General features: G+C 35.4%; 1 protein-coding gene across 3 annotated transcripts in view; it reads left to right on the forward strand.

The window, feature by feature from the left end:
* Positions 1-13,668, forward strand: part of LOC100159263 (flocculation protein FLO11) — a 127,528-nt gene that overhangs the window by 50,464 nt on the left and 63,396 nt on the right. Inside the window, exon 2 of one of the 3 annotated variants that reach the window (XM_029490697.1) lies at positions 7,222-7,286. The exons of the other annotated variants lie outside the window; for them this stretch is intronic. The gene's annotated coding sequence lies outside the window, so the exon portion shown is untranslated. The remainder of the gene's footprint in view (positions 1-7,221; positions 7,287-13,668) is intronic. 3 annotated transcript variants of the gene reach the window in all.

The following is a 13,668-nucleotide window of genomic DNA, read 5'->3' on the forward strand; positions in this document are numbered from 1 at the left end:
TAAATTTATATTCTATTTTCGTCTATTCCGTTTTAATCGTTCGTTGTTCTGTTAAAATATATTTGATAATAGTTTTCGAGATAACACGTCACTTTGCTATAAACTTCGACGGCTAAATGGAAATAGTGTGCTGTTTAGCTTAAAAATATATTATGATAACATAATAGACACGAATATAGTTATTTTAGTACCTAGGTAGTTGGTACCAAAAACTTAATTATTTGCATTTATCACTGACCCTATGGTGGAATTATTAGTGCGATATTTCATACTAATGGTACCTACGCCACATGTTGATCTCTTATTTATTGTTACATATTATATTTTAAATGACATATTATATTAATATTACCTTGTGGTTGTAATATGCGTCGATGAAACCTTAGCGTTTATATTATAATTTAATATCACGTTCGTCGATATGTTTGTATTATAATGCTTGTATTGTGTGTGCTATTATGTACAGAACGTCTAAAACAACAGATTGATTGACTCTTAATGAGACGTCGCATGTGTTGTCTCCGTCTTACTAACGCATAAACCCAACGACTAATATTATACGATCAAAAAATATGATATGATGTAGAAAAAGAGAGTTCTAATCTTTATTACCATTCAACAATAAAGATATAAATTTTATAGTAGAGCGCATACAACAATCGTCCAATAATCGCAGGTAGACCGCAATCTGGGGTAGAGCGCATACAGGAAGATAGCCGCCGGGTCCACACTGGGAATACCAAAATTTACTTCCAGCCAGGGCTGGAAACCGTTAATATTTTTTCTGGCTCCGATTTCAGCTTCGGATATCGGTATTCATTTTTTCCGATTTTTATTTCGATTTTGGATATCGGTATTTATTTTTTCTGATTTCGTTTTTGGTTTTGAATTTTTCCGATTTCGATTTCGGTTTTGATTACCGGTATTGGTTTTTTGTTTTCGGTTTCGGTATCGATTTCAGTTTTTAACGGTATCAAATATCGGTTTTAAGCCTTGCTTCCAGCAGTTCCAATTTTATGTTGTTCGCTTAATTAATATTAGAGTTGATGGATCTATTATCAAAGTTAAATTTATGGACATATTATAATAATATTTATTATAAACATATTATGTGTTCTGTCGTTGGTTTCTTACGATATCTTAAATTTTAAGTGAACTATGATGATCTTTTTTAAATACACTAAAAAATAAAAACTAAAAAACAACACAAGACATTTGAAACGATGGACGTATACTTTGGTGCATATTATTATGTGTTAGTTAGATGTAGATAACACAGCGAGTATACTATATCCTTTTAAGAGTATATTATTTCCATTTCGCTTCTTACTAATAGTATAACGTGTTGATCTCTATTGTGTTATTTCAGATTATATTTTATATGTTATTTTATTGCATTGTGGTTACATTATTCGCGTCGATGCAAACTTAGCGTTTTTCAATAATATTATATATCACGTTCGTCGTCATTTGTTTAGTACAATACTTATATTGTGCGTAGTATTGTGTAGGTACGTAGAACAAAGTCGAATATTTTATCACTCGTATAATATATGTTACGCCGCATAGTATTATTATGATAGTTATTATGTATTGAATAATAATTTCAAAGGGTCTTATGGGTACTTGAACATACAACCCACGTCAATGGAAGTCTTCTCGACGCAGAAGTATCGGCGGATGACACAGGATTATGTTTCATTACGACTGCAGCCGCGGTGTGGTGTAATTATATATTTTCTGTAATGAATATGATATCTATCGTTTTTAATGAGAAAAAAAAATGTATCCGTCAAAGGCCACTAAAAAACGATGAACCATGTACAGACCGCGTAACGACCGACAACGGTTTCATAATAATTCGACGGAGATAAGTCCGCAAAACAATCATTTTTGCAATAATTATATGTTCGGGCATGCGATACGGTACAAAAAAAAACCGTTCCCCAGCGATAACCAAAAGCCATGTTTTTCCCCCAGTTCACTCGTTTAGACGAATAAATAGTACCTATCGTCGGCCCAAGTCATAAAGGGCATAACTCCTCTTCTTTCGATTTCGGGATTATTGGTGATTAAAATTAAGAAAAAAACTGCATCGTGCGTACGATAAAGTCGTAACTAAAATTTTATCATTTTATCCTCGGTGAAATCGATAATTAGAAATATTGTCGTATCTCCGACGTAATGATTTTAAGAATTTTAATAGCATTTTAATAAATGATTGAGATACGACCTTTGCGAATTATGGAGTTAGGCCGACGAAATCTGTAAGCATTGTTTATATCGCCACATCCGTTCTTGCATATACTCGCCCGATCGCGATTTTATTTTAAAATGTCTATTCAATTTTAAATCTCTAATCAGGGGGACACGTGTTCCGTCGCCGACTGCGCGATGAAACACTCGCAATTATTAACAAATTATAATATTAATATATTTAGGTCTGCCCCCACTCACGTTCGGTAATTAAAAACGCGGTCTAAGGCCCTCTATTCCTGTGCCATGTACATTGTACGCGACCGCATAACATTATTATAATGTAATTCGACATTAAACGAACAATGGGGCGAAATCCGCAGATTATGGAAATCGCGTGGGGTAATCGAGTAGTGGCCTTTGCGCATACTTACAGGTAGATAAGTAGGTACACCTACGCAATTACTCCGCGAGAGACGCACACACACAGAATAATATTATCGTCATGTACTCAGCACTTATCGCCGCCTTTGCAAATTCCATTTCGACCCTGTTTTCAGCACGTTAGTCGACCATTTCGACTTAATTTTTTCTTCAGTTCGTTCAGTTTCGTTTTCCCGTTCGCCCCTCTGACGACAGTAGTAAAACCGATAAATATTTCCAAACGCCAGCCAGAAAGTCTGTCCGACGAATAATTTTATCGTGTGCAGATGTCTACGATACGAACTTGGAACGGGCGAGTGATAACAACATGCACGTCACATACGACAAACCCCGCGGCAAGTACCTCTGTAGTCTGTATATTATTATGTGAAGCGCATATTATTATGTCATTAAACGAGAGTTTTCTTTTCTCCCGAGTTCATATAATGTATATTATTATCGAGAGGGGCACTTTTCGCGGAGAAAATAATAATAATATGCGCGCGTTTTCAAGATTACCAAGGCGGCTAATACGGTTGTCTAACAACCGTAAAATCGACCGCCGGCCAATTGTCGGTCCAAAAGTGTTTTTTTCCCCCTTTTATTTTCTCTGGTACACACACAATATAATTTGTTTTTTTATATACACACACGTCGTTTTTCTTTCTTCGCCCCCCCCCCCCCCACTTCTTTCAGCACGTCACACCCGACCGATTCGATCTATATATACAGCGCGACCTTTTTTCTTCCCACTCGTCGTCGTCGCCACACACTGCCGGAATACCAAAATCATGTCGAAGGGTACTCGTGTGCGTATATATAGTAATTTTTTTAACAAGTATATATATATATAAAATGAGCGTTCCATAGGAGCTTTGTTTTCTCAAATCGAGAACGCAATCACCTTCGTGCGCACTCCGGCTGCAAGTCTAATGATCCGAAATCCGATTTCCTCGTCCCTCGTCGCGGGTTATAGCAATATAAATAGTGAGCTTATATATAGTGATCGCGTTTGATATATACGTATTAGGTACATGTTGTCGGGGAAAAGTCGTCGTCGTGGGACGCTTGATGCGGCGGCACGATCGGGATTTGGCCGGATCGGTAATCGGCACGTGCCTCACATATAGGTAGCTGAAATTGGACGTAAGCCCCGCCGTCCTGCAGGACTCGAGACGAACGCGACTTAGCCGTACGAGAGCGCTTCGCCGATTGGACGCTTTTGAGGGAGAGACGATAGATACGACTTAATTAAAATTCCGGAAACGACCAGACCTCCCCCCCGGGAAGCTGCTGCGAGTGGTTACCCCAGACCGCGGCAGTCGACGTACCGAAGATAATGAGAGACGTGGGTACCGCGTACGGTTATACCTTTATAGAGCAACTGGCGGATAAGTGCGTACCTAGTGCTAATTGCTCGTATTGTGTATTATATTATTATTATTATCAGCATCATTGTGTGTGGCTGTACACGGTAAGACCCGCAGATGGGGTCATCATATTTAAAATATAGAAATTATTAGTCAAGAGGTCAAGAGGTCAAGAATACGGCGAACGATTTTTTGTTTCGTTCATTCGAATTCGAAACCGCGTAAAATTAATTACTCAAACTCGTACACTTATGACTTTATGCGAACTCGCGCGTAGGTCATGCGAATATATATTTTATAACTACTGTAATAATATTATACGGAGCGGCTCCGCGAAAAATGCATCAAACTAATTAAATTCGTCGGTAGACTCGAAAAAAAAAAAGAAAATCTAAAATTGAATGGATGCGCGTTCCGACGGAGTCACGATAACGATCGTCTGCCTTTGCGGGAAATCGTATACCACGACGGTTTCCCTTTTGGTTTTCCGAAATGAAACCCGGTCCGTGCCTTTTCTTTTTCGACTTTGGTTTGTTGGACGAACCGAGCTTTCCATTGAATACGATATTATATTATACACCGTTGACCGTATGATTTTTAAAAGTTTTAAACTCGACTGAAGTTACCTAATTGTCTAATTAATTTGAGAACTCGGCTAGATTCGCTGACTGGATGACTAGGATTTTTTAGGTCAATTTAAAAATAATCTATCAAGCCGAATTCGAAATCCGTTTACAAATGTTGAATAAAAAACAATATAATTCTGCTATAATATTATTTCTGTCGTGTCTCTTGATGAAATTATTACAAGCAAAATACCATTTATGTGATCCTCGTACTAATCAAAAAATTATATCGGTTACTCACCTTGTTTCAAACTGAATTGAGTTAATATCATTTTCCAATTGAATATATTTTATTCTTCTTCAACTGTTTCTGATTTGACAATAGTTTTCTGTTCAATCAACTCCAGTAAACGGTTTTCATTAATTTCGCCCACGTCTTTGCTCTGATACATAGGAATATCGCGTACGAGTGGTTTTATTTTATTCGAATAGTAATACCATCACCGTAGCCGCTTTCTTGTAATAACATTACAGCCGTCCGCGATATTAATAATAATGCCTACCTAGGTAATATATTATATATTTATCATTCCGTGCGAACCTTGGCCACAATCGCATCTTAACTCGCGTGTGAATCGCATAATATTATTAAAAATTATCATCATTCTCGCATCGTTACAATACGACGATGACGACGATGATGATATTATTGCTTATCCTTCGTGTGCTCGTACGTAGTTTTATCCCAGCGCGCAGTCATTGTTTACGACTCGTCTTCCATCATAAAATATTTAATAAAATGGTATCGTGTACAGTATATTATATCCTTGTAACGAATATGCCTACATATAGTTGTTGTGGTAATCGCGGTATTATGCAAATGAGGAGCAAACCATACTCTCCGTTGAGGTCCGCTCGCGTCGTGTACGGCTCTCGACTGCGAATTTATTGCAATTACACAGTGTAAATAATATATTATATTGTATATAATAGACATAAGCATACTACACGAGCACTTCGCACTTGAATCGACTGAACGCTCGAGTATACGTCATATGTAAATATTTGTGTGTCTACCGCGACCGTGGTATACAACTGATGCATCTGTAGGTTACAATGTCGTGTATTTATCTGTCCTATATTATTGTAAATTATGTCAGTACAAGTAGGTATGACCTTTCTGCGCATATACAATAAATTATTATTTTTAAAGTCGAAAACTTCCAATATTTTAAATACGATATTATGTGTTGTAAAATCATTTTTTTGTTGAACTTTCAGTGGTTTGTTATTGTACTTAAAAGTTCAAAACAAAACATGTCACTAGGTATCATATTATTTTTACATAATTGTGAGTAATAGGTACAGCCCTCAGGGTGATTTTTACATCAGATTAGACAGTAATTTTCTCGGTTAATATGTACCTAAAACTACTTGGAGTCGCTACGTATATTATGTCAATAAAATCAATTTATTATGCCAATAGGTACGACGTTTCTTTGGACACATAGGTACAACATTATTATACATACAATGCGTTGAAATATTTTTAAAATACAATTTCAGATATTATGTTATGAAATTATTTTTTTTTTAATTTTGTATGGCGTGTTATCGTACTTAAAAGTTAATCTCCTAGGGAAATGTCTCCTATATAATATCATTAGAATCATAATATTATATATGAGTGCGAGTCTAAGATACATATCATAATACAGGCCACAGGGTGGTTCTCTCATAAATTGGACAGTAGCTTAAGGACTAGACGAGCAATTTTCTCAGTCGATAGGTAAGCGCGCGTGCTTTTGAAAAATAAATAGGTTTTTCCAAAAATATTGCGCTGTTACGGCTGTTTGTATCGTGAACAAATATAACATCAATTTACTGATGAAAATTCCTCGGAATCGCTTCGCATATCATAATATTATGTATATTTTACCTGCGGTATTATGATAATAATATATCGACGGTATTCGATAATATCCGTTTCTCTCGTTTGGCAGGTCACTGCTGCAGGACCATCACATAGCAGTTATGATTATATATGTAGCCGACGAATAAGACGTGAACTCGATCCACCTACCCACCTATCTATCTACCTGTATATATATATATAATATATTATATTATTCGCAGTATTATTATAATGCGGTGCCGTGGGGAATTGGATGCGCCGCGGGTGCGAATTTTCCGGGTTTCCCGCCGTAAAAACAAAACGTGTATCGCACTTATTTGATTGAGCTCTCCGGCGGCAGTAAAACGTGCCTAATAATAGTAATAGTATTATATATAATAATATAATTTACTGTATTACCGTTATATATATATATATATACGCCCGCGACGTGTAAATAATGTAATAGTTTTATATGGAGCGCGCGCAAAATATATTACCTACCTACCTATAATGTTTCTATATTTTATTATTATTATACACCGCTGCAGCTGCGATAGTCTATAGCGAAAGTGTTATTTTCTTCCACGTCTACAATAATATACGCAGCGATATATACCCCGACACACGAAAACTATAATAATATAACGTAATAAAATATATAGTCGAAAATAATAATAATAATATAATATTAAGTATACACTATACAGGTATACTGCACGGTAATACGATGAATAAACTAATAATTTTCTATTTCATATTTGTGTTACAGGTACGTGCAGCAGTCGGCCGAGCATAACTTCACATCTCAAACACGACGTCGGTGTCGTATGATAGGTTAGGTACTGATATTATATTATTATTATTATACGGTTTGCGTCGACTCAAATGCGAAACGTGTTTACATTTTAAAAGGACATATTATTATTATTATAACTGTTGAACGTCCGCAACCGGAGGTGAGTTAATAATATTATAAGGTACATATTGCAGTTATTATATTTTAGGCCGCAAGTCCCTTCTCATCCACACGAATACGCTCAAAATTCCAAAACGATGTCGACATTTTGAAATCGTTATGCAACTGATCGCACGTTTCGTAAATAAAAAAAAAAATGCGCAACTCACTCGGTACAACAATCATGCACTGAAATGGCAGTTTCTACGTACATTCTCGATTCCGTACCGGATTTTTGTATCGTGATGATATACAGGGTGATTCACCGAGCAAGCTCATCTGCACCCCACGGAGGCGACCTTGCTTGGTGAATCGTCCTGTTATACACATTATAAGTGTTGCGGTAAAAATTGCTTATAATTGTGCACTTCGATACAAATCTTGGGGAAAATCACGAGTTTCCCCTCGGGGACGAGCTGCCGCAATAACAAAATAATTAATCGGAAGCTCGTAATGTACTCGCTTACGCAAAATGCAATAATAATAATACGTGCCATTATTATATTATTATGGCGAACACGGACCGACAATAATAAAATAATAACGTTCACGATCGCTTTAGAAACAAAAAAAAACGTACAATCGCGAGATCTACATAATGCACATAATACCTAGTTAATAGTTATCGCGATAAGTGTACATATTATAATACATACAAGTCCAAGCCTGGTCGAGTTAATGATTTTTTTTTTAACTCAGTTAAGTTAAGTTAATGTGCACCAATAATTAAAAGTCAAAAGTTAATTTAACCATAGGTTAACTCAGTTGAGTTAAAAGTTAATACACACTTTCTGTCAACCTTCTATTAAGTTAAAAAAATGTTAACTTGTTTATACGACGCTAGCGTACTTATTTTTTTTTCAACCCAAAACTAAATTATGGACTATACTTAATAGTGTTTATACTTTATACAGTATTTCAATATAAGTTCGAACGATTTAAATTTTTAACTTTCAGCAACTCACGGTAAATATTTTTTGACATGAACATGAAATAGACTGAAACAGTGAAATACAATAAACTTAAAAACAAAATACTTACTTATACTTAAACTATACTTATACTATAAATACTTACTACTTACACTTACTTCTCAAAATTAAAAATTAATTCGTTGATTTCACGTTTACTAAAAAAGAAATTTAGTAAGTTAACAGTTGAGTTACTGAAAAATCAAAAGTAACTAGTTAAGTTAAAATGTTAAAATAAAACAAACTTTTTAACTTAACTTTAACTTTTTGACTCGTTAATGCCCAGCTTTGCATAAAACTGTGCGATTTTAACGCAGTTGTAAATAATAACGATACTATAATACAGACAGTCACGATACGAAACGAGTTTTCAGCGTCGGAATGAAAACCACCATTGAACAGTGTAACGTTACACACAAATTTGGGGCCACAGACGATGAAAACCCGTAGGATCGCCCAGCCAGGTGGTTGAAAATGTTGTCACCGTTGAATTTTTTAATACGACATCGGTAATATCAAATGATTGTTATCGTGTATAGAAACGCGCGGTCGGTAAAGTTTTGCAAGCCCACTTCTTCATCGGTTCTCGGCGAGAAATTGAAACTTGGAAACGCTCCAAAACAGACCGCTCGATCGGTAGTCGTGTGTAAACGATGATCGCGTGCGACCGATTCCGAATACAAACGCCTTCCACCTACCTCCACTCCCCTCCCCACCCGTCACCCGCCATTCAACAGTGTCGTGACTGCAGTTTGGCGTTTTACGTTAATGGTATTCGCGGTTGTTACCAGTAGAACGCACGAAAAACGGTTTTCTAAAATAATATCAACGATAATAATAATAATAATATGAGCGCGACATCCACTCCGACTGGTCTAGGGGGTTTAGGGGGGCGGGGGTTGTGGGAGGTGAGATATCGGAATCGCGAAAACGGATCGAAAATATATTATATTTTCGTGTTCGTGTTATTGTTTCTATTCGGTATAATAATATTTACTTACGCGGTTTGTTTGTTTTTTGGCAGCGATCCACGAATTCGCCGCGCTAAGTTCGGTTAATATTTTCGTGGGGCCGACTTTGTATCGCACAGTTTTGGGTTGGAAGTTTTCAGGCGACTTCGCGTCATTAAAAAAACATTACACAAAAATATTGTAATAATTTATGTACACATTGTAATTTATCAAAGTTGTAAGATATCATACGCACGACGTTCGAAATATTAATGTAGGTTAATTGTCGTGGTCATCAGCGATCGTGGGGAGGGAGGGGGGTTCAGACAGTCGCTGACTTTTGTTTTTCCAAAAACTTTAAGCACATTGCAGCTGATACGCTATGCGCCGATGTTGTGACATAATATTACATTATTATTCAAACGTTGTAAATACGCAAATTTTATTATTATCAATTTTATTCGAAAACACTAATTCTATAATCTCACAATAAACCTACTTCGTGCAGGACACTCCGAACAAAAAGTTTGCACTGTTTTTTTTTTTTTTTTTTTTTTCATAAACGTTTTAAAATCTAATAGCTTTATCAATCGATTGTTATCGTCGTCTCCGATAATTATTCGACACTTATTATCATACGCGGATTTTCATTAATAATGTCGTACTGGAAAGTGCTACTTTTATTCGCGAGTATAATAATATATTATTACGTTCTTTATTATATTGTTCGATAATACAATTAACCGAAATTACATTTTACCAAACAACAACAGTAAACAACGAGCCCCAGCTATTATATATTTATGTATGTGTGTTGTAGTAGTAAAAACAGTAATACGCAATAATATCATACAATGTTTCCATTAGGGCACTTCGGTTGCGCTGACCGTTTTTACGACTTATTTAATGGAAACGTATGATTATTTTTCTAATAAAAATACTATAAATTATTGTTTACCATGCTTATTGTAACGCGATATTGTTGGCGGAATGGAAAATAATAATACACTTCTATTTTATATAGTTTGGGCATTTTATTATTGTTTTATCGTCGACCATTAAACGCACTATATTATTATGTATGCAATGCGAATATTATAATATTATTACAGTGACTTTATAATGATGATAATAATATTGTTTTTATCGTACACGTTAAAACCGAATTTATCGCGAACATAAGTGTGTGTGTGGGGGTGCTCATAAACTCGTACGTTTGATTTATTTACAAAGTTCGCAAACGCTAATGTACATCATCGTCGCAAACGGTGCGAATTGTTTGGAAATTCTTCCGTGTGTAGTGTTGCTGCGGCGGGGTCAAAGAAAACGATATAAGGTACAACCCATTAGTCATATTAGTGCACCGTGACGGGTTGTCGGTGTGTGTTTGTATACCGTATAATTAATAATAATTATAAACCGTACTATACATCGTCGTGATATTATTATTATTATTATTATTATTGCGACGAAATCAAAGCGATAATGTGAAAACGTCGACGAAAGGATAATACGACGGTTTTCGATCGCTTTATTTGTTCAGCTATACGGGAAAACCGTCGCGCCCGGAAAGTGCTTCGTCGCCAAAAGTTTTCCCCGCGGTCCCGGAAAATCGAAGATGCGAGCACACATCATCGGTTCGAAAAGTTTCGTTTTATTTTTCCTCTTGTAATTCTGTCGTTTGTACAACAGTCGTTCGATGTTAATAATTATTATTTGCCTCCGAAAATGTATATCGCAGCGAAATTGTATCGCTATTGGCGTAGAAACGGGGAATTTACGTAGAAAAAAATACCGGTAAATTTACCAATAAAGTGGTAAAATGGTAAAATAGAATCCAAGGTTAAATAAAAAAAATTCTTAGAGCCATCTTTTTTATTAGTTAACATGATTGTTATTACTGTTGTTATATATACTTGAGAAATTTAGTTCTTTCTAATAAAGAATATATTTTAATAATTAATTTTTCATAATACAATTAAATTAATTTATCAAAATTACCATATAATAGCATTTATTTTTTATGTTCAAAAGTCAAAACATTTATGTTTATTTATTTTTAACTATTACTTATATACAGCGTTGAGAAAATATAAAATATGATAAGTATAATAAAATTATTGTATTGGTATTATTATCAGTCGATAAAAAATATATCTCTTTGCAATATTTGGGATAGGAGTTTTTGATTGGAGGAGCCACACAACATTTTTTTGGGCAAAAAATGATTTACAAGTAAAAAAAAAATTGGTAAAATTAACGGTAAATTCTTTTACCGGTAAAAATTTACCTGGCAAATGTACAGCACTCACATATGAAGCTATCGGTATTCGGTGGGTGGTGCAGTAGGCGAACGGAGCAAAGGCTGAGGAGAATAATATTATCGCAGCGTTGGTTGGCGTATCCTATAAATTATAATGCGTTTTACATATAATAGTATGATACCGTAATAAATCGCGACGATATATCGGCGACCGAGCAGACCGCCGCCATCGTGGTATGCTGCTATATAATATTTAACATCATGTTTAGACATAATATTATACCGTGGTCCAGACGAAATCGTGATCGGAGGACGACGACGACGAGGATACGTAGGTGTGGGATTATTTTGGTCCTGAAGTCCGACACTGCTGCAGATGGCGGTGCTCCTTGTGCGCGAGTCCTGCAACAGACCGGTTAGGTTGACCGTATAATAATATCATGCACTAACGTGTACGCTATCGCCCACGAGCTGAAAAACGGAAAAATAATGTATATACAGAGTGATTCACAAGGCACGCTCGCCCATTTTTTCTTCAACGACGCAGGTTTTCAACATTTGATTGAGATGAGATTTTTTTTACTGCTCGAACAATGTCCTGCGAAGTCCTCAAACTTCTGTTTTGCAAATTAGAACACACCTGTTCGACTATGAATTATACAGTAGATAGTTTTTCTGAAATTGTTGAATTATCAAAATTAAAACTAGAAGTTTTTGAATTTTGATTTAGATCAACATTTTCAAGAAGATTGCCTGCTTAATAATTTGCAGTAAGAAAGGAGGGTTCTCTTAGATATAGATGTTTGTATTGCTACAGGACGCTCCTTAAGTAGTACAAAATAGTCAAGAATTTGAGAATATTTGAAAATTCAAAAAAACAGAGTTTGAACAAATTCGTTATTAGAGGAAAGAATGGGATGTGAGCATGCTCGGTGAATCACTCTGTATATAGGTTGATTTGCATATTATAGGTAGGCACTACAAGCGGTGCGTTTTCCAGCAGGTCGTTCGTATTTTTATCTTAATTATTGTTTTGTCAAAACTCTCGTGTGCGGTGCGACTACCACCTAACCGGTTTCTCACTATAATTTATTATTTTAATATTATTATCATTAATAGGCGCTGAGGTCATGGCAACGCCGACGACATTTTCGCGATACATCGCTCGCCCCCCCCCCCTTCCTATCGTGATATTGCACCGCCACCTCCGAGCACGTAGTCGTACAACCTCTTCGCCCCTAGGTAAGGGCTGGTAATAGATCATAGAAAGAAATCCCATTAAGTCTATTTAGGCTGTGACGCATCGGAGTCGTTAACAATAATATATTATAATAATAATAATAATAATAATAATAATAATATAATATAGTGCGACATCACAACGTCAAATAACTCGCCCCACGACGGTTCGTAATCGAAAACGATGCGACGCAATTTCCGGCGACGACGAGCTATATAAATGGTATTTTTCATCCCCGTCATATTATTATACGACATCATTGTGTGCGTGTGTTTGTTCGGAAAATTACGATTTTTTTTTTTTAAACGGAGTTTTCCCGCGGAGGAGAGTCGCGGCGGGGGCGGTAGCGTCTGCAGATATGTACCTACCTACTATTGAACATTCGAACCAGCGAGATAATTAATGTTTGTTTGATACCGATAACTCGAGCGTACATACAAGGTGTAACAGAAATACTTGATGAAAAAAAAAAAAAATGGTACTTAAACGGATGACAAAAATTGTTAAAATTATATGATTAGTAAATAATTTAAGAAATATACTCATGTCAGCTAATTTCCAAAAAAAAATATTTTCTAAAAATGTATTACGTTCCAAATTTATTTAATCACACAAATATTGATATTTAAAAAAATTCTAAACAATTAACTACTCGACCTGGATAAATATTTTTACCATCGAAATTGTTCTTATAATCAGATTCACAAATTGGCTATTTCGAATATATCCAAAACAATTTAAATAGAATTTAAAATTTTTATTTTCAATGTTAAAAAATAAAAATAATTGTTTGTATAATATATGTATAACGCAAGTGACTATAAATTATATAATATA

This window comes from Acyrthosiphon pisum, chromosome A2, assembly GCF_005508785.2.
Source record: "Acyrthosiphon pisum isolate AL4f chromosome A2, pea_aphid_22Mar2018_4r6ur, whole genome shotgun sequence".
In the NCBI taxonomy this organism is placed as follows: domain Eukaryota; kingdom Metazoa; phylum Arthropoda; class Insecta; order Hemiptera; family Aphididae; genus Acyrthosiphon; species Acyrthosiphon pisum.